The sequence below is a fragment of the Callithrix jacchus genome, chromosome 4 (genome assembly GCF_049354715.1).
Source record: "Callithrix jacchus isolate 240 chromosome 4, calJac240_pri, whole genome shotgun sequence".
Taxonomy (NCBI): Eukaryota; Metazoa; Chordata; class Mammalia; order Primates; family Cebidae; genus Callithrix; species Callithrix jacchus.
In genome coordinates this window covers 21,731,733-21,754,693 of record NC_133505.1, presented here as the reverse complement: position 1 = coordinate 21,754,693, position 22,961 = coordinate 21,731,733, and the positions used below count along the sequence as shown (strand labels likewise).

At 37.3% G+C, this 22,961-nt stretch overlaps 1 long non-coding RNA gene across 15 annotated transcripts in view; it reads left to right on the top strand.

The window, feature by feature from the left end:
- Positions 1-22,961, top strand: part of LOC118152785 (uncharacterized) — a 337,652-nt gene that overhangs the window by 127,194 nt on the left and 187,497 nt on the right. For 12 of the 15 annotated variants that reach the window (XR_013534738.1, XR_013534739.1, XR_013534741.1 and 9 more), the window contains one exon: positions 1,775-1,918. The exons of the other annotated variants lie outside the window; for them this stretch is intronic. This is a non-coding gene — a long non-coding RNA (uncharacterized LOC118152785). The remainder of the gene's footprint in view (positions 1-1,774; positions 1,919-22,961) is intronic. 15 annotated transcript variants of the gene reach the window in all.

The window sequence follows — 22,961 nt, the reverse complement described above, 5'->3', positions numbered from 1 at the left end:
AGTTAATGAAGGTGAGAAAGATCATCCCAGGAGAAAGAGCATGCTTCTCATTATGGCAAGTCTTTATTTATGTGGTTTTTGTCTTTTTTAAATTAAAAACTGCTTAAGTTTTATTTTAGGTTCAGGAGTACATGTGCAGGTTTGTTACATAGCTACATTGTGTGTTGTGGGGGTTTGGTGTACAGATTATTTTGTCACCGAGGTAATAAGCATAGTACCCTATAGGTAGTTTTTGGATCCTCATTGTCCTTCCTCCCTCCCTCAAGTGGGCCCAGGTGTCTGTTGTTCTTTGTGTCCATGTGGACTCAACGTTGAGCTACGTCTTATAAGTTAGAACATGTGTATTTGGCTTACTGTTCCTGTGTTAGTTTGTTTAGAATAATGGCCTCCATCTCCATTAATGTTGCTGTAAAGGATTTGATCTCATTCTTTTTCATGGTTGTGTAGTTTTCCATGGTGTACATGTACCACATTTGCTTTATCTAGCCTATCATTGATGGGAGTCTAGGTTGATTCCGTATCTTCTTGTTGTTTTTGTAGAGACAGAGTCTTGCTCTGTCACCAGGCTGGAGTGCAGTGGTGCAATCTTGGCTCATGCAACCTCCACCTCCTGAGTTCAAGCAATTCTCCTGCCTCAGCCTCCTGAGTAGCTGGGACTACAGGCATGCACCACCACGCCCAACTAATTTTTGTATTTTTAGTAGCAATGAGGTTTCACCACATTGGCCAGTATGGTCTCTATCTCCTGACTTTTTGATCCATCTGCCTCTGCCTTCCAAAGTACTGGGATTACAGGCGTGAGCCACCATGTCCGGCTGATTCCATATCTTTTTAGCAGGTTTTGATGTGTTTAAAAATGATGAAGACTTTTGTACAACTGGAATGAATTTAGAGGAGTATTGGTGGCTTAATGGAAGCAGAGTGGAGTTTAGATAGAATTACCAATGGGATATTAGGCTAGGAATCGATTGGAAGGGAATTGAGAGCTAAAATAAGAAATTTGGATCTAAATCTGGAAGGAATAGGAGCCAAATGGAATTTTAAAGCAAGTGGTTGACATGATCAGATTTAATAATTAGGAAAATAGCTAGTGTCAGTCAATACCCTCTGACTTAGTCAGGGAGTTATGAGACAGGAAGCTATTCTAATAAACCCAGGTAAGATATTATAAAGTCCCAAAATACAGCACAAAAGGATGGGACAGAGGATTGGATTTAAGATATTTCTGCTACATATCCCAGAAAGAAATTGGAACTTAGCCCATTTCAGGAGGGAACATAAAGTGAGATAATATGTGAATTTCATACTGAGATTAAAAATTTACAACTGAACTTTACATCTTACCAAGGGAACATATTTTAAATAGCCTTTTGGTCTGCTAAGTTATTTTTAAATGTTAGTAGTGTTCAAGCAAGAAGAGTCCTTTTCTTCCAAAAAGAGTGCTAATGTCCACTTAACACCTCCCTAAAGATCTACAGCATGAAACAATCTCTGCAGACATATCTGGATCTCCTGGAGCTATCAGTGCCTTTTGTGTTGTTAAGACAAAGGCAATCCGATAGATATGTCTGTTCCCACAGTGCTCACCAAAGTTCATGGATCAGAGAGTGCACGTCAGTTATGTCTTTTCTGAGTTTTACATTTTAAAGAATATGATAATAAAAAGGAAAAACAAGCTTCCTGGTAAACTATATTTATAGCCTCATAGACTGTAAAGATTTTAAAGTTTAAAGACACTTATAGAAAATGTCTTTTTTTTTTTTTTTTTTTCCAGCATTAGCCTTTTTCTCCAGCACCAAGAGTGTGCAGGGCAAAAGCCTGTGAAAGAGAGGAAGCAGTGTAAGGTACTGTGGGAAGTGTTCTAAGTCTGGGGCTCATGATCCTCTAAAATACATGGATCTTCAAGTCTACAGACAAGGTATAGAAGGCCTTCCAGCTCCCTGAAATTGTGAAAACAACTATGGCCGATGCATGGATGGCCATTTTTTTTTTCCTGGGGCAAATACTTCATAGCCTTCATTAGAATCTACAACCTTAAACCTTTGACTATATAATGACACATTCAGCATGTGGCTTTCATATAGATGAGTATATTATTAGAGCAAAAATAATGATTCAAATAAGTTCTTGCCACTTCGGAAGATACAATTAATTTGTCTCAATGGATATGAGAGTGATCTATTTAGTTATGGTATTTGTAAAGTTTGTTTAAATAGCTACACAACTTTGGGCGTGCTTACTTCTCCCAGCCTTTTCTTTTTCCCCATTACTACCTCCTACGTTTTCTGTGAGGTAATTTATGCAGACCAGTTTGCACAATCCTTGGAAAACATCTTAATTATATATTTATGACAAATTTGGATATGACATTTGTTATACATCTGTATGCAGAGCAGCTATAAATATAAGACTTAGGCTTAGTGAATTGTTAAAAATTAGTCATATTTCATTTATGATCATCTCCTTTTGGAAGCTGAAGAAAGAGGGCCAAGTAATAGGGATGTTTATATTTTCTAACTACTATTTTTAGGAAGTTAAATGTTAGTTTCTGGTGTCATGAATGAAGAATTGAAGTAAATGACAAACTCCAATATGTGGCATGCTTTGGAGTGAATGGCCAAAGTGTTGTGATAAAGTCACTAACCTTTGGAAGGATGTACAGCCAATAAGAGTCAGGCCCCATTTCCAATGATCAGGCCCCATTTCTGATGACAAGAGATATAGGAACATACAATAGGAAGACTGAACTATGGTCAAAGGCCGGAGCTGCTACTGTCCACATCCTGCTGGGTATGGAGCCAGCCCTGGAGCCCTAACTTGATTCTTCAACTTTGGCAACACAAGCATTTGAAATGTGAGACAAGGTGGGGCCCAGCCTCATCAAGTCACAGTCTGAGAGGTCTGGGCACTGCCATGACCTCCTTCACCAGCTCACCAGTCTGAGGAAGAAGCCCAGGCTGCCACAAGGCCTTGTCTTACAGGCAAAGAATTAATTAATACGGAAAATTATATGTCTACTGACCTCTAGTGATTAGGCCTGGTTCAAGACCTGAGTTTTGAGGACTTACTTAAATTAGGAAGACTGTGACAGTTGTCCTTCCTTTCTCCCAATGTCCCTCATCCCTCCATTATTCCTCTGAGTAGCTTAGAGGTCACCTGTGGGACATTTAATGGCCGTTTTATTTGATTTTTTGGGACTTATATATGTTTATCTTCTCAGGCAAGCTTTTCCTCTGACAGAGAAGATTTTAAAGACATTTTTATAAAAGAGAACAAAACAACCCAGGCATGAGACAAACTGATTATTAGTTCGAGATTTGGTTGGAAGATACTAGCTAGCCCTGAAGCAAAAACACACTTTTCTCCATGCTTTGTATAACAGTATTCATAAAGTCACAAGTAAGTTGGACAACTTATGGTTGAGCAGTGACTAAGAAGAGAAATTGGGCTGCAGCAGACAGCCCATGCATTGCTGCTAGCTAGCCAGGGCTTGAGACCAGGCTACCTGTGTGTAGCAATATAATGCTGGGCAATTTACTTCACTTCTTGGAAATGTCCTCTTCCGGGAAATGGGGGTGATAATGCCTCAGAGGGTAATCTTAAGAATTAAAGGTAAAATGTGCAATGTGCCTGGAACTAGTGACTACTGAGTAAATTAAAAATACTTTATTTTCTTAGTGTTCAATCTTTGCTCTGCTTTAAAGAAATTGCACATCAAATACTTTATTCTTATGCATGCAATGCATTTTTGTAAATCATCTGTTGCATGTACTGTTAGATGCTTGAAAACAAAGAGGAGTAATGCAGATCTTTTATGTTCAAAGAGTTACTAGCCTAGCTGTGTTTGGGGTGCTTGTGAACATGTCCAAGGAGTGAAGCATAATCATTCTTCGTCATTTTGAAAATTTTATCTTAACAAAACGAAATCAGTGAGTTAAAATTTTTGGAGTGCACATGTGACATAGATGTTCGTATAAGACTTTTACATAGGATAGGAGGGTATAGAATTCTATACAGATGAATCCTGAATTCTGAAATACAACATTAGGGACTAGCTCTATGTTTGGTGATTAGTTTCCATATGGTATACTCCCTTTTTTCCCAATAATAGTTTAAAATTTGTCACGTTGGATTTTATCTGAACTTGACCGGTGCCAGGGCCTTCCTCTTCATTTTTTTTCCTCTAAAACACCCAATGGCTGAGTCAGTCAAGTTCCCAAAATAGATTTACACATTTTTAAAAACAGATAGTCAGGTTTTGCTTTGCATCTCTGTTTTGTCTTTTTTTCCCCTCAATGTCCAGGAAACTTTTTAACACCTACTTTGCCAAATAAACAAGTAACCATCTATTTTGGGAATGGAAAATAGAGAAGGTGAGAAATGAGATAACTGGCTTCAACTATTATATTTGTGCATAGAAATTATTTGTTCAGTGATTTTTGCCACAGCCATAGGACAACTTTTGCATTGCTTTGGCTTCTCCATATAATTTGGAGAGACAGGAAAGAATATTGCTCTAAAAAATCTTGTTTCAATTCAAGATAATTATGCATATATTTGAGCTGAGTAGGGAAGAGGCATTACTGAAATAAAAATGTTTTTAATACAAGTTGGAAGACATAAATCAATACATTGAGAAGAAAATGAATCAATAATTTTATTTTAGAATTGAAGGGGATTTTAGAGATCATCTTGTGTAACTGCCATGTTCACAGATGAATGAACTGTTAAGTGTTTTGCCCATAGTAGGTTACGCTGTTAAGTGTTTTGCCCATAGTAGGTTATGCTGTTAAGTGTTTTGCCCATAGTAGGTTACGCTGTTAAGTGTTTTGCCCATAGTAGGTTACGCTGTTAAGTGTTTTGCCCATAGTAGGTTACGCAAAGGAAGATATCCTGACTTCCAGAACAGGCCTTTGTTCCTCTCTCACTATAAATATGTGACTACCCTGCAGAATGGCCTCGTAGGTATTGTCATGTTGCGGTTCCTGGTTGGGAGGACTGGGCATGTGTACGAATAAAGTTTACATAATACCTGATACAGAAACCTTGGTGCCCTAAAGTAACTATTTAATGATGATGCCTTTGCTCTATTCAGACCAGTGAAATGAGCACAAATTTCTGGCTCCATTTAATAAATTGCCTCCTTGAGGGCACTAAATCCTGCTCTTCTGGAAAAGCTCATTCACCTCACATGGGTAAACAGTTTGCTTCTTCAGGAATTCTGCTGTTTACTCACAACAGTGTAAAGCCTGTTTTGTGTTATTGCTGTTATCACAAATCTGGAGACTTCACTGCAGGACTGGAATGAGGTGGTGGGAGACTTGTGTAAGTGGGTATTTTTCAGCACAGCTTGATAGAAAAGGTTGACCAAATGTGTTAGAGTTACCATTAAATAAGCTCATTTAACTGTGGTAACTTTGAATATGTCATTAGGAATGGAAAGCTTTTCAAATCTAGTTAATTTTACCTTTCAAAGTCACTGTGAATGGGTGAAAAGTAAAATGGCTCATCTGTAGATGATAAGTGAATATTTCTGAATTTAAAAAAATGTGATCAGTCAGAAAAATGTGCATTGGTATCATCCACATTCACTTTCTACCTTTACTTCATTACCTTCCTTTACACATTGACCTTTAATTTTCCCAGAGGCAAAGTTTCAAGGTCAATTACGTGAAAGTAGTTTTAAAAGAAACCAGTCCAGACATGGATTTGTGAAAAATAAAAATGGAGTTTAGGCAGTCAGAAATCTGTAGTATTCTTCACTCTTTTCTCTATTTTTCAAATAAAACTTTCTAAATATTGTAGCTCAAGCTGGTTTGATTAATGATTCCAGTTTTTAAATATATTTAAATCTCAAGTTGTTGAATTTTTGCAAATTTAGACTCCTTCCTTTCTCTTACTCTTTTTTCCCTTCCTCCCTCACTCCACCTCCTCCCTCTCTCCTTCTCCTGCCTCTCTCCCTTCCTTCTTCCCTTCCCTCCTTTCTTCCTTTCTTCCTCCTCTCTTTCTTTCTCCATTTCTCTCTTCCTTTCATTCTTTCTTTCTTCACAGTATAGGTTAAAAAGGAATAGTAAGACATGATCACTTCTACTCCTATTGCTTCACTCTGGAGAATTCTTTCTTCTTCTTATCCATGCCTTAGCTAAAAGCTACAAATGAAAGAAATTTCAACCCCATGTAAATTTTTTTGGAATATTGTACCATATCAGTGGACGTGATACAGTTTTGAAGCATTAGGTCTTGTTAAGAACAATTCATTAATATTTTTCTTTTGGATCAGACTTACAGATAAGGTCTGCTTCTAATGAAGTCATCAATAAGTGTTTCAAATGGGAAATACATTATGTTGTTGATTATGTATATTCAGGGAGTCTCAGGTAATTTAATAGAGAATTATGAGTGAATCTGCCATTAACTATTTTAAAACATATATGTGTTCATGAAATTCTCTAATCCTTAAGGAGTAGAATAGGATTGAATTATCTATCCTTCTAGCTATCCTAGCTAGCTCTCCATTTTTCTTCTTTTTTTTCAATAAAGACACTAATCTCATTCATAAAGACAGATCACTTATTACCTAGTTACCTCTCAAAGGCCCTACCTCCTTAAGAAATTACCCTGTCTCATTCTTCTAACTAGCTGAAACTACAGGCACATGCCACCTGGCTAATTAAAAATATATACATTTCTGTAGAGACAGGGTCTTGCTATGTTGCCCAGGCTGGTTTTGGATTCCTGATTTTAAGTGATTCTTCTGCCCTGGCCTCCCAAAGCATTGGGATTACAGTCTGTTTGGGCTGCTATAACAAAATACCATAGACTGGATAACTTACAAACAACAGAAATTTACTTCTCATGTTTCTGGAGTCTGGAAAGTCCAAGATCAAGGCCAGCAGATTTGGTGTTTGGTGAGGGCCGCTTTCTGGCTCATAGATGGCACCTTTACTATGTCCACAGATGATAGAAGAAACAAGCTAGCTCTCCATTTTTCTTCTTTTTTTTTCAATAAAGACACTAATCTCATTCATGAAGACAGATCACTTATTACCTAGTTACCTCACAAAGGCCCTACCTCCTAACACCATCACTTTGGGATTAGGATTTCAACATAGAAATTTTGAGAGGACACACACATTCAGACATTATAGAACCTTCCTTTTAAATTTTTTATTATTTTGGAGACAGGATCTCTTTTTGTTACCCAGGCTGGCGTGCAGTGGCACAAACACAGTTCACTGCAGTGTGAAACTCCTAGGCTTAAGAAATTACCCTGTCTCGTTCTTCTAACTAGCTGAAACTACAGGCACATGCCACCTGGCTAATTAAAAATATATACATTTCTGTAGAGACAGGGTCTTGCTATGTTGCCCAGGCTGGTTTTGGATTCCTGATTTTAAGTGATTCTTCTGCCCTGGCCTCCCAAAGCATTGGGATTACAGCTGTGAGCCACTGCAACCAGCCCATAGCACATTCTAATATTATTCTTCAGAATTTTAGAATGTTACTTATGACTGGCCTTGTTTTTCTCTTTTCAGATAGAATAGTTATATTTTCAAAAACAACCCCAGCACGTTGCAGTCTCACCATTATATGAGTAAACTCTTTGGTGTTTCCCTGGCCTCCCCCAGCTTCAGCATGGCCCCTAGTATAAATGCATTCCGAAGGAGTCAGGGTGCCTTGCAGGCCCGGAGAAACCAGGAATCTGTATGATGAGTGTATACCATTTTGAATTTGATTCCCATAACATTTCTCATTTCCTCCCCCCCTCCCCCCCACCTACCTACCTTCCTTCCTTCCTTCCTTCCTTCCTTCCTTCCTTCCTTCCTTCCTTCCTTCCTTCCTTCCTTCCTTCCTTATTTTTTCTTTCTTCTTTTCTTCCTTTTTGTTTTGTATTTTTGGTGGTAGTTGCAGTCCATTGAGATAGAGAAATCAGAAGAAAAGCATTACATAGAAATCAGGTATACAAACTAAAGTGACAGGAATTAAAAAACGAATAGGAGTTCAATCACTACATATTTCTTTTTCAAAACTGGTAAAAGCTTTAGTTTCAAAAATGAAAAAAAGAGAGAGGACAGAAAGTACTAATAAATACAAAATAAGTGAAATTTAAATTACTTTATTTGCATTACATTTCCTTTAAACATTTAAAACATTTTTTTACCCTCTCCTTGAGATATCCAGCCTTGTTTCTTCTGATCAGCTCTCTGGAGTTTTCTGAAATTACACCCTCCTTGGCACCTATCCCCTTAGCCTGTCATCCCAATTTTAAAATCTCCGTGTCAAGTTCTGAGAACTTCTAGCTTCTACTTTCCTTCATCAATGAAAATTTTAATCAGATATTGTTACAGTCATTTGGATATTTCTTTATCTAAAACCCTCTAAAGTTTGAGAGAGAAGAATTCCCTTCCATTTCTTTCCCTTTCCCCTTCCCCTTCCCCTTCCCTTCCCCTCCCTTCTCCCTTCCCTTCCCCCCCTTCCCTTCTCCCTTCCCTTCCTCCTTCCCTCCCCCGTTCCCTTCCTCCTTTCCTTCCCCCTTCCCTCTTCCCTTCTCCCTTCCTACTTCCCTTCCCTTTCCCCTTCCCTTCCCTTTCCCCTTCCTTTTTCCCTTTCGTTTCTTCTTTTATTCCTAGCAAAGTGCCTAAATGTTTCCATCAAGAAACAATATGTGCACTGAATACTAATTGCAAATGATGTGTTCTTCACTTTTAGAATTGCTAGTATATTAAAAATTGGTTCATAAAATGTTTGTGCATAATATAACCTTAGGAATATTTCTATTCATTTCTATCACTTATTGATGAAGAACTACAACCTAGAGAAGATGGAAATGACTTTTCCATTTTGTGTTTGGCCTCTCCATGGGGGTTTTGAGGGGGAGCCCTGCCCTCGAAAACTGCCAGGTGTATACTGGACACACCAGTCATGAATCTAGACTGGGAAGAAAGAATGATTACCAATATTTGCCATCTTGAGGGGTAAGAGTGCAGTGATTTGGAGTCTCTTTGAGAGATTAATGTGGGAAGCTGAATAGCCAGAAGATCCAGGACTATATACACACAAACATTTATATATACCCACACACATATGAACAGACATGTAAAAATATATACATGTTCTGATTTATTAATATTTTTTGATCCTTACTATTGAGATTAGACATAGAAATATTAAAATAAAAGTAAACTAAATTAAAATTTCCAAATCCCTTGGTAAAGTTCACTTGTATCATGATGAAAGGGGATTTTCAGATAAGATTTTAGAACATCTTCTCTAGAACTAAAAAACGAAACAAAACATCTAAAAAACTCCTTTGAAGCAGATGTTCTTGTTCAAATACTAAATCTATGACCAATTATTTCAACATATGAGGATTCAGAAGTATATATATATGTATTTAAATGTTTATATTATTTGGTTCTCTCATAGTTTAGTTGCTTGTGTGTGTGTGTGTATTGCTACCATTTTATTCAGCGCATATATTCCACAGAAACAAAGTTTGTCCACTTAGTTCATGAGTTTTTTGAAACAGTTGATGTCTAAGTAACTTCATCCTTGGCAGAAATAACTTACTGTTTTTAAAGAAAATAACTTAAAAGGTCGTATAAGGAAGGCTCATAAGGTTTCTTGGAAATCAAACAGTTCTTACAAAACATTTTGATGTGTTTAGTACAGAGGAATTAGGAACATATGGCTTACATTTTCCTTAAAATGCACATGGTTTTTAAAAATTAAGGGGTAATGTTCTTGGCAAAATAGGTTTTGCCAAACCCAAACTGTTTAAAGAATTGTTCAAGATGTTCAGTCAGGCCAAAAAGCCCCAGGCTTCCACAGTCCTAATAATAGAATCAATCAGGAAAACCAGAATGAAGTCACTAAACTCATTTTAACAGTCTCTTGAAATAACCAACCAAAATAAATCTCAATGTCGTAACAATCACAAGCAATTAGAATATAATAACTTTTATGCTCATGCTGAATAAAACCCCAAGCTAGTAGTTAAAATCGTTCTAGGAATTCTGGAAAGTTGGCAGTGTATTTTGTTTGACTAAAATAATTGATTACATCTATAAAAATGGTGAAGAGACTAGAAGGGATTGCACAGATAAAGGGCTTACCAGAAATAATTCCAGAATTTCACCGTGGTTTCTCAAGGAATGGAGGCTGATGTGCTTGTTTAAACCCACACATTCTTTGGTAGAAAGATGTATGTGGAGATGATAACCACAAAAATTTCATTACCCTGGTACTAAGCACCACTTCTCTTATCTGGAAGAGTCTATTAAATCACTTAGTGATGGACTCAGAGATGATGAGATGAAACAGCCAGTGACATCAGGCCAGAGGCTGTATATGTATATGGCATGAAACAGGTAATTCTTTCAAAAAGGAATCCAATCTCTGTAAATCCAAGCAAATACTATGGTAGTATTTGCTTCCCAACACTAATCTATTTACAAATGACATCACAGTCTTGCACATAGTAGGGTTGGTAAAATTGTCTTGATTGATTTTGATTTCTTCTCATGAAAATATCTTCACATTCTTTTTCAAGATCTTCTACTCGTGACTTGCCCCTGGGCGTTATGAGTAAGCCACCAGGGTTCCCCCTGCTGGTTGACTCCTTGGTTTTTAACAAAATTGCTGCAGGACATTAAATAATTTTTTAAAAAATCTTTTGTTCTTTTCTGACTCAGAGTTTATATAATCACCTCCAGCCAACGACAGAAACATTTTGTCTATCAGTTGAGCTAACTGAGCCAATAACAAAAGGGTTCTGGAATGCTTCCAGTTTCCTTTTCTCCCCTCCTGAGATTCCTGGCATTCTCTCCTGCTGAGTAGAATATGAATTACTGGACAAATTGGGTACAAGGCAGTTCTGATTAGCAGGCATTTGCATGATTGTAGCATTTGTGGAGAGGCAAAGCACTCAAGGAAGTAGCAGCAGTGTTGCCCCTTCCTGTCCCACCAGCTCTCTAACGAACTGTATGTTTTGCAAGGGCATCGGAGTAATGTATTTTAGGGATTTGGGAGGTTGTCTGGGGTGTGAATTAGGGGTTGTGGTTGTGAGAATTATTGGGTGCATGCAGAGTTGGAGGGTGTTAGACTTAACTTGCATCTAGACCTAAACCCATAGGGGTTTGTGTATGTGTGTATATATGACGTTGGCTTCATCAGATTTACTGGGTGATGGTATGGAAGAAAGAGAGGATCTCAAAGGGCACTAAAAAGGATACTGAAGCTATGAATGAATGACTGAAATTGATTCAAGATGAGTGATATAGTTTCACTGTCCAAAAGCATCTAAAGGAAATTAGCCTTTACATAGCAAGGAATAGTTTAGTTAGAACATCTCCAGAAGTCCCTCTCACAATCTTTTCACTCACGTTCCTACATAAACCCAGGCTGGTTAATTCCTTTTGGTCTGTATATGCCTTTCTGATTTCCAGCTTGGTCCATGTAGTTCCCACCACGTTCCCCTCTGCTTTCCCCTCTGCTCATTGCAGTCCTACTACTCTTCTTTCAAGGAACTCTTTGATCTCTATCTCCTATGTGAACAATGGCTTTAAATATTTTGGTCATGACCACAATAAAAATGCATTTTATATCGAGTCCCAGTGAAAACAAAATGTGTGCACACAGACGTCTGAAACAAAACCTTCATTAAATTATACATACATGCACTATATTTGATACTTCTATCCTATCCTATAAAGCCTAGTCAAAATTTGTAAAATAATTTCATGACCACCAGTGGGTCTTTATCCACTGTTTGAAAAATACTTCTCTGTGAAGCTTTCTTTGATGATTCCAGCACGCTGATCCTTCATTTGTCTAAACTCATAGAACTTCTGTCGTTCTGACAATTGTTGGATACATGTCAATATACGACATTAATATGTCTCCCTGTCCCCAATTAGGTTATCAGTCACTCGATGGAGGAGATTGTATGTTATATATTACTTGCATTCTTCACACTGTCTAATATAAAGGACACAAGTTTTTTCTAAAAAAAAGCGTGCTGGGATTATCTCTACAACTCACCAAATTATCTTCTGTCACATTTCCCGTCTAAACTCTGAAATATAATCCAATTTTATTATTTGTGAATTTGGGATCAGAGTAAAATCTCATTCTCCTCAAATCCTTTTCTGTAATGAATGATGTTTCTTCCTAGAGTTCTTAGTATTTTTCTGAGGGCTTTAAAAAAAATTAGAGCCAGAAATAAGGTGAGGAATGTACAACATATACAACTATAGCCTAAATTCTTTTTTTCCTTTCCTATTTTTGGGGACAGAGCCTCGCTCTGTTGCCCAGGCTGGAGTGCAGTGGTGCAATCTTGACTCACTGCAACCTCCACCTCCCAGGTTCAAGCAATTCTCTTGTCTCATCTCCTGAGTAGCTGGGACTACAGGCACATGCTACCATGGCTGGCTAATTTTTGTATTTTTGGTAGAGACAGGGTTTCACCATATTAGTCAGGCTGGTCTCGATCTCCTGACCTTAGGTGATCCCCTCAAGGAGGGGAGGCCTAGCCTCCCAGAATGCTGGGATTATAGGTGTGAGTCACCGCACCTGGCCAATAGCCTAAATTCTTGACTAGAAGTGGGGATAAGAGTAGTTAGGCTAGTAGACTACTATGAGAAAAAGAAAATATTAATATTTTCAACATGTTTTTCTTCCATTACATCTAGAAAAGGTAAATAAGTTTACTCAAGCTGTGTCTACTCATACAAAACTGTGAAGCTAGAATAAATGGAATCTCCTAGGGTACTGAGAGAAACTGAAGGAATCATTAGATTGAAAGAGAAGTTTACACTGAAAGGATCACCAGGACCCAGGCAGCAGAGAAGAGTGATTGAAAGAGTTGAAAGACAGGTTAAGTATGGTCAATGAGGCTGTAGTTATTAGGAAAATCAGGGTTAAGTTACCCTGAGCTCATTGGCCTCTTAGAAAGAGGTAAAGGTGCTTGTTCTACAGGCAGTATATTTATGAAGATTTTATTAAATACAAAGGAAGACATCCTTGTGGTGAGCAGGTTTACAATAAGAATGCTGAGATTATGACTGAGACCTGTGTTAGGCAACTCATGACGACATTTCATCTAGTCCTGGTGAGGAAGGTTTGATTACTTTTTAAAAATAATATCTGTGTTATTATTAATTATTAATCAGTAAAATCTAGTAAATACTTGTGTCAATAGTTTATACGTATATTATTTTGAGACCACTGTTTAATTAATTGGTCTCAAAATAATGTATGTATAAACTATTGACCCAAGCATTTGCTAGATTTTCACTAATTAAATTGGATAGATTTGTTTATTTGTTGGAAAATGGTGTTTGAGCAAGATAGAATTTAGGTATCTGAAACGAAAACAGGACAGGTGATACCTTGGAGCCCACATGGAACCAATCTTCTCCTTGGCATTCTTTTGGTTTTTGTAAATGAATTTCTTCTTTCTCAAGACTCACGGTAGGATTTTAGTATTGATATCTGGACCTACCTTTGGCTACTTGGTCATGATGTTGGAGGTTATGCAGAGAATACCCTAGATCAATGCCAAAATAGGCAATGCTCCTGAACAAGTGCTTTCTGGTACGCAATCCAAAGGTATGAACCAACTCAGAATCCAGATTATGTATTTACCACCAGCTGCCTGATTTGAGCCCCTTTTTCTCATTCAGTAGAGAAGGGGTAATTCTCTTTGACCTATTTTATAGGGTTGTTGGGTTGAGACCATTTCTAAACTAGGAAGAGCTATATAAATATGAGATATTGTAACACTTTAAGTAATTAGTACCTTTTCATAAGCAATGCTGGTGAGCTAAAGTTATTTTAAACTCTTTAAAATCATTTTTGCATTTTATGAGTTCTTACAGAGTCAACTTTGCTATGATCCAAAACTTATGTTCTCAGAAACATTCAAAATATTAAAACATGTAGCAGATTGTATAAGTCATGTCTGTGATATTAGTATTTGTTAGGTTTACTATCTGATGTGCCGCTTTCCCTACTAAATCTTCTAAAAATAATAATATTAAATCACATTTTGATATGGTATCTTTTTGTTGTTGTTGTTCATTTTTTTTGAGACAGGGTCTTGCTCTGTCACCCAGGCTGGAGGGCAGTGGCACAAACTTGGCTCACTGCAGCCTCCATCTCGAGCCTCCCACCTCAGCCTCCTGAGTAGCTGGGACTACAGGCCCACGCCATCATGCTTGGCTAATTTTTTTTTTTTAGGGATACGGTATCGTTTTGTTGACCAGGCTGGTCTCATGCTCCTGACCTCAAGGGATCCTCCTGCCTTGGCCTCCCAAAGTGCTGGATTTACTGGTGTGAGCCACTGCATCTAGCCAGAACAGTGACTCTTTTTTAAGATGGAGTTTTGCTCTTGTTGCCCATGCTGGAGTGCAATGGCACAACCTTGGTTCACTGCAACCTCTGCCTCCCAGGTTCAAGCAATTCTCCTGCCTCAGCCTTCCAAGTTGCTGGGATTACAGGCATGCACCACCATGACCAGCTAATTTTTGTTTTTTTTTTTAGTAGAGACAGGGTTTCACCATGTTAATCAGGTTGGATGGTCTTGAACTCCTGACCTTGGGTGATCCACCTGCCTCGGCCTCCCGAAGTGCTGGGATTACAGGCATGAGCCACTGTGCCTGGGCCAGAACAGTGACTCTTAAATGTACTTCTCCAAATGGTGATGAGGAGGAGTTAAGAAAAACAACATCTTGAATGCTGAAAAATTTCAATGTCCAGGTATTTGAGAAGATGTGGAAGAAATGTAGCACTATGCATCACTAGAATTAAAATAATTATTTTACATTAGCTATATTAAAATATCATCATAAACCAGCTTGCTAAAATTATGAACTTAGACATACATGAATTCTGTCCTTTTTTCAAACATAATTTTATTTTAAAATTCTAAAAGGTTATGACCAAAATACTCATGTTTCCTGAAATCAGTGTTCTAACAGAGCTCTCAAATCCTCTTAGTTGAGTAAAACAGTTCAGTCTTTGTGGCCTTGGTTGCCAGCTTGACAGATTCCATTTGACCAGGCCTATCTTCTCATGCTTCTGCTTGGGCCAGTCAGTCTGCTAATAAGGAAGAAGAGGAATGGAAAATCTTGTTCAGTTTCTGTTCATATATATTTTTAAGGATTATCTGGGATTATCAAGAACTCAAATACCATCCCAGGATGTGAGCCATGAGAACGCTATGAACGATGGCAGTGTTTAGATTGCAAAAACCTTAAGTTCAGAAATTGAAGTCCAGGTTGCTTAAATCTTTGTTTGCTGTTTCTAATTAAATGGATGAAATTAGCTCAAGTGACAAAGTTGAGGATTCCTGCCATTTTCTAGTTTAAACCGTTGCTCTTTGATATGAGTTAAAAGCCTTTTAGCTGCAAGAGACTAAAACCCAACTTATGCTGGTTGAAGCAAAACAAGTAAAAGCATGTTGGGAAGGTAGTTGGGGGGAATCAGTGGCACCTGTTACTGAATTACCAAGGGCTACTCTGAATTCAGGCATGATCAAAAGACATGGGTAATAGGAAAAGCAGCCGCAGCGATCTCTCAGTTGCACTGTCTTCTGTGTGGTTTCATCTTTTCAGGCAGGCTCTCCTTATAAACTGTGACAACATGGCTGCTCTTAATTCATGTACTCCAAAGTTAGTAATTCCTAGGAGAAACAGAAAACTTCTTTCTTGACAGACCAGTGATAGTTCCAGGATTCAATCTCTTTTCGTGTGTGTACTTTTATTTATTTTTTATCATACTTTAAGTTCTGGGATACATGTGCAGAATGTTCAGGTTTGTTACATAGATATACACGTGCCATGGTGGCGTGCTGAACCCATCAACCCAACATGTACATTAGGTATTTCTCCTAATACTCTCCCTCCCCTGACCCCTCTTGCCCCAACAGGCCCTGGTGTGTGGTGTTCTCCCTCCCTGTGTCCTAGTGTTCTTATTGTTCAACTCCCACTTATAAGTGACAACATGTGGTGTTTGGATTTCTGCTTCTGTGTTATTTTGCTGAGAATGATGGTTTCCAGCTGTATCCATGTCCCTGCAAAGGACATGAACTCATCCTTTTTTATGGCTGCAGAGTATTCCATGGTGTATAGGTGCCATATATTCTTTATCCAGTCTACCACTGATGGGCATTTGGATTGGTTCCCAGTCTTTGCTGTTGTGAATAGTGCTGCAGTAAACATATGTGTGCATGTGTCTTTATAGTAGAATGATTTATAATCCTTTGGGTATATACTTAGTAATAGGATTGCTGAGTCAAGTGGTATTTCTGGTTCTAGATCCTTGAGGAATCACCACACTCTCTTCCACAATGGTAGAACTAATTTACACTCCCACCAGAAGCATTAAAGTGTTCCTATTTTCCTACATCCTCTCCAGCATTTGCTGTTTCCTGACTTTTAATGATCCCCATTCTAACTGGTGTGAGATGGTATCTCATTGTGGTTTTGATTTGCATTTCTCTAATGACCAGTGAAGATGAGCTTTTTTTCATGTTTGTTGGGCACATAAATGTCTTCTTTTGAGAAGTGTCTGTTCATATCCTTTGCCCACTTTTTGATGGGCTTGTTTGTTTTTTTTTTTCTTGTAAATTTGTTACGCTCCTTGCAGATTCTGGATATTAGCCCTTTGTCAGATGGCTAGATTGCAAAAATGTTCTCCCATTCTGTATGTTGCTGGTTCATTCTGATGATAGTTTCTTTTGCTGTGCAGAAGCTCTTTAGTTTAATTAGATCCCATTTGTCAATTTTGGCTTTTATTGGCATTGCTTTTAGTGTTTTGGTCATGAAGTCTTTGCCCATGCCTATGTCCTGAATGGTATTGCCTAGGTTTTCTTCAAGAGTTTTTATGGTTTTAGTCTTTCATTTAAGTTTTTAATCCATCTTGAGTTAGTTTTTGTATAAGGTACAAGAAAGGGGTCCAGTTTCAGTTTTATGCATATGGCTAGCCAGTTTTTCCAACATCATTTATTAAATAGGGAATCTTTTCCCCATTGCTTGTTTTCTTTAGGGTTGTCAAAGATCAGATGGTTGTAGTTGTGTGGCATTATTTCTGAGGCCTCTGTTCTGTTCCATTGGTCTAAATATCTGTTTTGGTACCATGCTGTTTTGGTTATTGTAGCCTTGTAGTATAGTTTGAGGTCAGGTAGTGTGATGCCTCAAACTTTGTTTTTTTTGCTTAAAATTCTCTTGGATATTTGGGCCCTTTTTTTTTGGTTCCTTGTGAAATTTAAAGTAGTTTTTTTCTAATTCTGTGAAGAAAGTCAATGGTAGCTTGATGGGGGCAGCATTAAATCTATAAATTACTTTGGGGAGCATGACTGCTTTCACAATATTGATTCTTCCTATCCATGAGCATGGAATGTTTTATGATTTGTTTGTGTCCTCTCTCATTTCCTTGAGCAGTGGTTTCTGGTTCTCCTTGAAGAGGTCCATCACATCCCTTGTAAGTTGTAAAGGCCAAACCTACATTTGATTGTTGTACCTGAAAGTGATGGGGAGAATGGAACCAAGTTGTAAACACTCTTCAGGATATTGTCCAGAACTTCCCCAACCTATCAAGACAGGCCAACATTCAAATTCAGGAAATACAGAGAACAGCACAAAGTTACTCCTTGAGAAGAGCAACCCTAAGACACATAATCGTCAGATTCACCAAGGTTGAAATGAAGGAATAAATGTTAAGGGAAGCCAGAGAGAAAGGTTGGGATATCCACAAAGGGAATTCCATTAGACTAAGAGTGCATCTCTCTTCAGAAACCCTACAAGTCAGAAGAGAGCGGGGGCCAATATTCAACATTCTTAAAGAAAAGAATTTGCAACCCAGAATTTCATATCCAACCAAACTAAGCTTCATAGCAAAGATGAAATAAAACCCTTTAAGACAGGCAAATGCTGAGAGATTTTGTCACCACCAGGCCTGCCTTACAAGAGCTCCTGAAGGAAGCACTAAATATGGAAAGGAAAAACTGCTACCAGCCACTGAAAAAACATAGCAAATTGTGAAGACCATTGACACTATGAAGAAACTGTATCAAGTAACATGCAAAATAACCAGCTAGCATCATAATGACAGGATCAAATTTATACATTACAATAATAACCTTAAATGTAAATGGGCTAAAAACCCCAGTTAAAAGACACAGACTGGCAAATTTGATAAAGAGTCAAGGCACATGGGTGTTCTGTATTCAGGGGACACATCTCACATGCAAAGCCACATTTCACATGCAAGACACACAGAGGCTCAAAATAAAGGGATAGAGGAATATTTACCAAGCAAATGGAAAGAGAAAAAAAAGCAGGGGTTGCAATTTTAATCTCTGATCAAACCAACTTTAACAAACAAGGATCAAAAACAAAGAAGGTCATTACATAATGATAAAGGGATCAATGCAAGAAGAAGAGCTAAGTATCCTAAATATATATGCATCCAATACAGGAGCACCCGGATTCATAAAGCAAGTTCTTAGAGACCTACAAAGAGAGTTAGATTCCCACACAATAAGAGTGGGAGACTTTAACACCCCACTGTCAATATTAGACAGATTAACAAGACAGTAAATCAACAAAGATATTCAGAACTCAAACTCAGCTCTGGACCAGATGAACCTAGTAGACATCTACAGAACTCTCCACCCCAAATCAACAGAATATACATTCTTCTCAGAACCACATAGCACTTATTCTAAAATTGACCACATAATTGGAAATAAAACACTCCTCAGCAAATGCAAAATAACAGGAATCATAACAAACAGTTTGTCAGACCACAGTGCAATCAAATTAGAACTCAGGTTTAAGAAACTCGCTCAAAACTACACAACTACATGGAAACTAAACAATCTATCCCTGAATGACTACTAGTCCCAAATAACCTACTCCTGAATGACTACTCCTAAATACCAAAATTAAGGCAGAAAAATAAGCTCTTTGAAACTAATGCAAACAAAGACACAACATACCAGAATCTCTGGGACACAGCTAAAGCAGGATTTAGAGGGAAATGTATAGCACTAAATGCCCACAGGAAAAAGCAGGAAAGATCTAAAATAGACACCCTAACATCATAATGAAAAGAACTAGAGAAGCAAGAGCAAATACATTCAAAATCTAGCAGAAGACAAGACATAACTAAGATCAGAGCAGAACTGAAGGAGATAGAGACATGAAAAACCCTTAAAAAAATCAATGAATCCAGATGCCAGTTTTTGAAAAGAGTAAGAAAATAAGAAAATAGACCACTAGCCAGACTAATAAAGAAGAAAAGAGAGAAGAATCAAATAGACACAATAAAAAATAATAAAGGGGATATCACCACTGATCCCACAGAAATGCAAACTACCATTAGAGAATACTATAAACACCTCTATGCAAATAAACTAGAAAATCTAGAAGAAATGTATAAATTCCTGGACACATACACCCCCCACCCCCAAAGACTAAACCAGGAAGAAGTCAAATCTCTGAATAGACCAATAACAAGTTCTGAAATTGAGGCAGTAATTAATAGCCTATCAACCAAAAAAAAAAAAAAAAAACCCAGGACCAGACAGATTCACAGCTGAATTCTTCCAGAGTTGCAAAAAGGAGCTGGTACCATTTCTTCTGAAACTATTCCAAACAACAGAAAAAGAGGGACTCCTCCCTAACTCATTTTATTTGGCCAGCATCATCCTGATACCAAAACCTGGCAGAGACACAGCAAAAAAAAAAAAAAAAAAAAAAAAAAAAAAAAAAAAAAAAGAGAAAATTTCGGGCCAATATCCCTGATGAACATTGATACTAAAATCCTCAATAAAATACTGGCAAACCAAATCCAGCAGCACACCAGGATTCAATCTTACTGCAAAGACTTTATTCAGTGCCTGTCACCAAAGCAGTCCCTGTTGACCAGGGATGGAATTTCTTGGCTGGGTGTGGCTCATGATTCCATATGGTTGGTGAGAGACAAGGTGAGGATAGTAGTAGTGGTTGGGGAAGGGGTTTAGATGCCTAGAACAACATGAACGGAGAGGGTCTAAGTCAAAGTACTATTTACCAAAAGGAGGGATAGCCTGAGAGCAGAAAACAACAGATACTTTCTGTGTGTGTTTGTAAATTACTTAAAACAAATGATAGTTTTCCCATAAATTGACTATATTTTTAAAAGACCAGAATTCAAGTGCCCGTGCCATTTGCGCTGAAAATGTTTTGGAAACCATAAAATGCTCTATTCATGAAAGTGACATGCCTAAAAGTTTTTTTTTAAACCTTTCAAACCCTTTGAATTTATTTTTTAAGTTCTCTGGTATTAATTATTATATGTAACTGTCATAAATTTAAATAATCATAATAAGATAATACCACTCATGATTTCTTGACACTTTACAGAAAAACCTATTTCTATTTTTGAATCAGAAGAATGGTTATTATAAAAGTTAGGATGGTATTAATACAATTTTAAAGGAGATAACGAATGAACCTTAGATCATGAAATTACTTAATACTCTATAATATACTGTAAGGAAAAATCTTGTCTTTAAAATGTTCTTTCTTATTCTAAGACTGAAACTTTAGTCACATGTATAAATTTGCCTTTTACTGTTCTAAAAGTATGTGAATAAGTACAAGTACAAATACATTAATATATAAAATAAATATAGAAAATGTATTATTGAATTTCAGCCATTTAGAGCATGTTATAGTTCTGTTAAATTTGGAAGTTGAATATAGAGATAGCCATGGAAACAATATATGTTTCTTGATTTTCTATTACGTGTGTTTTAAGAAGAGACATAGCCCAAATTCCCACTCTGTTACTAGTTAGCCGTTACCTTGGATGAAGTCACTTCGTCTCCTTAGGCCTAGTTTCCTCATCTGGAAATTAAAGAAATTTAATTAGACTCTGTAAGCCTACCTTCAGTCCTAAGATCCTGCAATTTATGCAAGTTTTGAAAATGCTAGGTCATAAAATGTTATTTTTGGGAGGAAATTAGGTAAACTGCTAATGGCAGAAGCACATACTTTAAATATTCCCTGCATCAAATGTTGTTACTTGATTCTGTTTAAACTACTGTGAAAACACACAGGTGATCGTGTAGCTGTTTCTGTAACGTGCATGTTGAAAGGTTTAAATTCTCAGATCTTCCAAGAGCAGCCATGTGATTTTGAACCGGAAATTTGATTCAACTTTTCTTTCCAATAGCAATGAAAGTCAAGGGTAGGTGGATGAGGATTACAATGGGTACCTATGGTGATAACTTTGAAATGTTTCAAATAACACGTGGTTGGTTATTTGAGAGAAATCTTATTGAACTGACCTGTCCATGGCACATTACTTCATGTTACCACATATGCCAAATTCCTTGCCCCCTTTTTCTCTAGCTACCTTCCTCTCTCCTGTTTTCTCTCTCCTACCTCTCCTATTCTATTTGCAGGACATGACTACAAATCTGCCCACTCCTTTAGTTATTTTTTTTTCACCATCTAATTGATTCTACATGCTGCTATCCAGGCACAGCCCTTGAGAATGTTTCCCAACTGGAAAAGTACACAATAATAGAAGTGGCTACAAAATATAATTATTTTTTTCTGACTATTAATGCAGGAGGAAAATGTCTAATGTGTTGCAGATTTCTTCCTATTCAAATAGCGTGACCGTGACCAATTAAAAAGGAACCCTCAGCTGAAGTTGCATTTCTTAGTTCCCCTCCATTAGGGCAGGGCCTAGGCTTGGGTGAGGGTTGGCTGGTGTTCTGTGTATGGAAAGAGGAATGATGTGCAAATGGGGAGAGGTTTCAGTGACTGGGAGGAAAGCAGAGTTCTTTAAACTATTATTAACAATAAGGCAGCAAGACTCCAGTCACTCTGCTAACTGTCAAATATTTTTGGCTGTCTGTCAGCATGTTTCAGTATTTCTTTGAAGCTTTCTTGTACTTATTGTAGTAATTAAAGTATACCTTTTCATCTTTACCTACACAGGTGCACACATACACACATCGGTCCATTTTGCTCTGACATAGACTTGCTGGGGGTAGGGCTGGGGGGTCCAGAGGTTGGAGGAAATGCAAATCCTCTCTGAAGCCCTCCTGAGACCTAGGAATGAACTACATCTAGGAAATGTCTTAGGGCTGGATCTGCAGCACTGATTCCTTTGAGCTCTTTGGTTTCTGCATCTCTCTCTTTAAAATATTTCTCTAATACATCTAAAGAAGTTTCATAAGTGATTGGGAGCTGATTAGATTTTACAAAGAAGGTGCATCCCAGTGGCATTTAAAAATGTACACCTTGGTGGCCAGAGAGGCAGTTGAAATTTCTGCTTCCCAATAAAAAAAAAAGCATGGGGAGAAATGCCAGATGTAGGTGAAGGGGAGGAAGGCAGCAAATCACACTGCCACGTGTGTACCTATGCAACTATCTTGCATGTTCTGCACATGTACCCCAAAACCTAAAATGCAATTTAAAAAAATTAAAATTAAAAAAAAAGAAATTTCTGCTTCCCAATTTGGTATTTTAGCCTTTTATCTGATCAAATAACACTTCTTTTGGAAGGATAAAATTGAACCATATATATATATCATATGTATATGATATATATATAATTGAACCTTTTATATATATATAATTGAAACTTTTATATATATCATATATATCATATTATATGTATATATATATATATGGTTCAATTTTATCTTTTCAAATGAAGTATTGTTTGATTAGATAAAAGGTTAAGGTTTGATATATATATAAAATATATATTCAATTACTTGGAAACCTCTCTCTCAAAATATGGTCTTTACTGTAATTACATTGATAATATTATTTTTTAAACCCAAAAGTGTTTTTCCTTTTATCTCTCTTTTCTCTCCGGTCAACTAAAAATACTTAAACCATCACCACTTCCACCACCACAAAAACAATAAGAAAATACTGAAAACCCAA